Source organism: Triticum dicoccoides, unplaced genomic scaffold (assembly GCF_002162155.2).
Source record: "Triticum dicoccoides isolate Atlit2015 ecotype Zavitan unplaced genomic scaffold, WEW_v2.0 scaffold89893, whole genome shotgun sequence".
NCBI classification, from domain to species: Eukaryota; Viridiplantae; Streptophyta; class Magnoliopsida; order Poales; family Poaceae; genus Triticum; species Triticum dicoccoides.
Window position 1 is genome coordinate 84,012 of NW_021308684.1, and position 4,919 is coordinate 88,930.

General features: G+C 52.1%; 1 pseudogene; it reads right to left on the reverse strand.

Moving 5' to 3' along the window:
* Positions 1-3,989: 3,989 nt before the first annotated feature.
* On the reverse strand, positions 3,990-4,676 carry LOC119348358 (annotated as a pseudogene).
* Positions 4,677-4,919: the final 243 nt, after the last annotated feature.

A 4,919-nucleotide genomic window follows, 5' to 3' on the forward strand; every position in this document is an offset into this window, starting at 1 on the left:
TCTTTTCTTAACGAACGTTGTCTTTTCTTCCGATGCATTTCTTTCCAACGTGGTTAACCATCATTGCTAAGTTAGGAATTTAAAGGTTTAAGGAATTTTCAAAATAAATTAAATTATTTTTTCTGATAAAAAAACATCAAGTCAGATTGTCAAATTAATATTCCGTATTTCTATTTTTCTCATTTCCGTAAACATATCTCCAAAAAGTCTCATAGCATTCTAGAGTTTTTCAAGAAAAGGCATTAGGGTATCTTCGACGCTATCCTCTAAAACGGAGATAGTATCTGTCCACGGATAGTGATACAGGAGCCGACCATGCAACCCTATCCATCAAATGTCCGGACACATTTTAAACGGTTTTTGAGCAAACCGGATGATCATTTAAACTGGACTAAATTCGTGACATTTTTTTGCATATTTCATTTTAAAAAGTGTACATGACATTTTTTAACATGAAATGTTAATCTAGTCTAAATCTTCGCCAACCGTGGAGGTGTCCTTGTTCCATGTCCTATCTTCCCCATGTCCGGCATCTTTGCCGGGCCTAAGCTCCGCGAAGTGAAGTTGTGGCTCGCCGGCGATGAAGAGTAAGACATGGGACACGGGCATGCCCACATGGGATATGGACGCCTTCATCTCCCATGTCCTATTCTTCCTCGCTGAATTCTCTTGCTTGGACGTCACTGATCGTGTGAGGTCCAAGATGGACATGGACGTGCCGGACTCATGGTCGTTTTGGCACGATGGTACTCTGGGTGACGCGGAACTACCGATGTTCCTGTTCCTGTTAACGATCGCCTAAGCGGCCGTGGCCGCCTCCACCATTACCACGTTGCAGCCGGCGCGAGCGTTGCACGTGGTCTCATAGAGCCCTCCCCGCTGGTCGACGAAGTTCGAGTCCTCCGAGGCCATGGCCACCGTGGCCTCCTCACTTGCGAAGTCGCCATAAATTTGCCCTCAGCCAGCCGGTGATGTGGGAGGTTGGAGAGGTTGTAGCCTTGCGCCCCCCACGCCAGACAAAACACTAACACTGGTGATGGCGGCTGCTCCTCCATCATGACGATGTTGAAGTGTCGTTTCGCGATGGACCTGCGCGGACGGGGGTGCCGGCTGGTCGTCGTCTCTCACCTCCGGGTAGCCGGCCTCTATTCTTCGCACATGACAATGCTGTTAGTCGGCCGCAAGGCTGGCCAACTCATGCTTCTTCTCCGACCAGATGGTCTCCCACTTCGCTCTAAAGCTTGCCATGGTAGAGGGGGTGCACATAGGAGGAACAAAAATGGACGTGGTGTGGTGCGGATCATGTTGTGTGCGGCCACGTGTAAATAACATGCATAGACCAAACCAAACATCAAGTAGTTTCAGTGCGGGCACCAGAGTGTGTTTCTTGGCTATCTCGTCTGTTAATTGTTGACTCACGCACAGATGAGAGCTGACTTCAATGCGGTAGATAGTCATCTCGTCGCCCCATCTTGTTACGTCTCTCCGGCATTGAATCGGTGGGGAGACCGGGACATGACGGGGGTGGCGCTCTCGGCCAGCACTCCCATTCAATGCCGGCTCTTGTGACCGGTCGCGTCCCCTCTAGGCCGGCATGAATGCAGCATGGAGAGTGGAGGTACAGTTGCGCCGGAGATGGCGCATGCTCGAGAGACTATTTTGATGGGGCTGGGGGCTTGCAGCGCCAAGACACCTCGATACCCTTAGTATTTCCAAATAGACGACACACCAGCCAATACTTGTAAGCACGTATTGCATTCTTCAGTTCATATTTTCACTCTTTAATCCACACCATAATGATCAATATATACTATCAGTTTGAGTTAATATTCCGTACCACATCAATAAGATGGCATGCTAATGACATGAGTTTGTCTAAGATGCATGACTTCGATAAGCACATGACTAATTGTCATGTGGCAAACATGCATGTCTTGGTAAGGTTGGTGAGTGCGCGTTGTAAGACCTAAAGGTAGTGGATGTGATGCATGGCTAAAAAAATAGTGAATGCCGACATTTAACACTTTCTGAGGTGGAGGGCTGCATGTTGAGAGAATTGCTTGTAGTGGGGATTAACTTTTTAAAAATATTTTGCTTTTAGTGGGAATGAACTTGTTAGGAATATAGGATTTAAGAATATTTTTCTTTTAGTGCCCGGCTAATCGCCCGTACCACACACCAACTGCACGGGTAGATGGAGAGGTGAGCCGAGGGCCAACTGCGGAGGCGGAGGGATGGGGAGAGCCAAAGAGTACAAAGCCGAGACGGAAAAGAACGTGAGGTGTGGTTGGATGCTCTTTGTGAGTGGAATTCTTCGTCGGGGGTGGGCGCTATATATATCCTCGGGCCGGACCTATCTTTGGAATTCTGTGCCCGTGATGACAGATCGGACAGTGAAGAAGGGTTGGGGTTGGTAGGAAAGGGGCCTAGGGTTGAAAATGCGAGTGATAGGCAGGCATGTGATTGAAATTTGAAGACAAGAGTGCATCCACACCGACACAAAACACATGACAAGAGTGAAAAGATTACATGATTGGGAAAAACAAACAACATGATGATAAACAACACCACAGTAAACCCAATACATGGTAGTGACACACGAGAACAATAATGAAAATACATTTTTAATTATAGCTTATATGATAGATACATTAAGATTGCCTCTGGATTATGATGGCACACGACTATGGGGTCTCGGTGCATATTACGCACAGCCGCGACCATTTTCCCCGAGGCGGCGGTGCCGCGCCGCCCCCGGGGAGTCCCCGTCCACACTGTCCTTAGCCCTCCCCCGCCATCGCTTGCCACTACCGTCGCCGTCGCTGAGGACGCCGCGGGGCGAAGCCCCTGTGGTGAGGCGGCGGCGGTGGTGCAGTCCTCGGCCGGCGGTAACGCGTGGGTGCAACGGTGTCCATCTCCCTCCTCCTCCAACGACAGTGCGCAGCGGGTTGCGGTGGCAAGGAGATCTCCAGCGGCCGTTGGTGGATGAGATTTTTGCTGCGATGAGATCTGGTATGGGACCGAGGGGTTTAGATCGAGATCCACTGCGGCTGCGCCTCGTCTCGACAACGGCAAGAGGAGATCCCCCCTGGGTAATCTTCGCGGCACGAGGATGTCCGGGTCTCTTGGCCCGGGCATGGTGGTGGTGACTGGCTTCTCCACCGAAGGCGGTTGGCCAGACTGGTAGTGACGGATCTTGGATCCCACTATTAGCACCGACGGCGAGTTGGGGAGACATAGTCGCCGGTGAAAACCGAGCCGGCTCCGGTCATGGCGGGCGATGGCGGCGTCTACGTCGTTACCTTGATGAAGGCATCGTCAAGCAACTATAGTCAACCTGCTTGTGCCGCTCCAGGAAAAATCCTAAGATCTTCAGATCGGATGATGGCGGCGCTGCGGTGTTGTGTTTCCTATTGGGGGCATCGTTTGTGGAGCGGTGCCGGATAGAAGAGGCGTGAGGTGGTGTGGCGTGCCTTCTGTCGCGTCGACGACGGCGGGTCTCAGCGGCATGGAGCAGCGGGGTCTCGCCGGTGGGCGTGTGATGATGGATGAGCGCAGGATGGTGGCGTTGTCTGGCGTCGTGATGGCGTCCACGGCAGCTAGACCGGGCAAGGTAGATGCAGCAGTACAACACTGAAGATGGATTGGTGGCAGGTAGCTGCGGTGGCCTCATACCCGGCAGGCGTCCTGGTTGAGGAGTGCGTCGGACTGGTGGGTGCCCCATACCCGGTAGGAGTCCTGGTTGAGACCTCGGGTCTTAGATGTTAGGTTTGGCTCCGAGGTATATTTGGTATTAGGCCCAGACTATCAACATTCCTTCATCAACTGGATAGGAGTAGCGGCAGATGTTGCCTAGACGGTGGCTTTAGTCTTACTATTGTATGACTTTGTAAGGTCTTGTGTGAATAATTAATAAAGTGGCTGCATCGTCCAGATGCAGAGGCCGGGGGTCCTCCTCCTTTTCTAAAAAAAATAACGCACAGCCAAGGCTAAATAGCAGAAGAATCAGGAAAATACCACGGCTAGGTGAAATTGTCATCAGTCCTTTCTATTGTAGCACTAGGAGTGACAGGAACGACCAACAACTTAGGTTTCTTGAACACCAGGTGGCAAGACGGAGCACCTAGGGGTTCCCTTGAGGAGCTTAAGAAGCTTTCGGCCTGTGCCACGATCTGCATCTGTCGGATCGGCTGTTGTGGATGTGGAGCAGGTGCATGCGCCGGCTGTAGGCTGAGACATGCTCATGCCGGAAGCGGCTTGTGCAGGAACGGGTATGCAGGCACCTGTGGGGTGTCACCGGCGGGCGCTTCAAAGGGGAACGGAAGGTAAACTACCAGCTTGGGCGGCGGTGGAGGCGGTGATGTGGGGTCTGGTGGCAATGTAACGACCTGAAAGAGCAGTGCATCGTGACTGTGGCTGCGGTGCCTCGGTGCAGATATCACCTCCTTGACCAGTCTGGCCGGCGGAGGGTAGGGGGAGTTGAGCTCTCTCTTTGCGCCCTTCAACTCCCTAACCGCGAGGTCGTACGTCCACGCGGCAACCTCGGGGGACTGGTACGTCCGCAGCCACAACAACGTCTTCGTCACGGGGTGCTTGATGGCTGCGGCGAACTTACCACGCCCCTTCTTTCTCACCCCAGTTAACCTGTTGTTCTCACCTGCCGCTGCGGCTGCCATGGCCTCTACCACTGTCGAACGGAGGTGGATGCGCTTTGAGGTGGATGCCAGATGTTGTAAGGGCATATTTATCCCTCGGGTGTTTTGGTGATTGATGACAATGCATTTGCGGACTAATCGTGTGCCTTGAGTTTCTCAGGTTCTTCATCTCTAGGCACGAGACAATTCGGTGCCCCTCGGAGACTATTGAAGTCGACGTTGTTCTACGTTTCTCTTTGGTGGATTTGAGTCATAGGAGAGCCG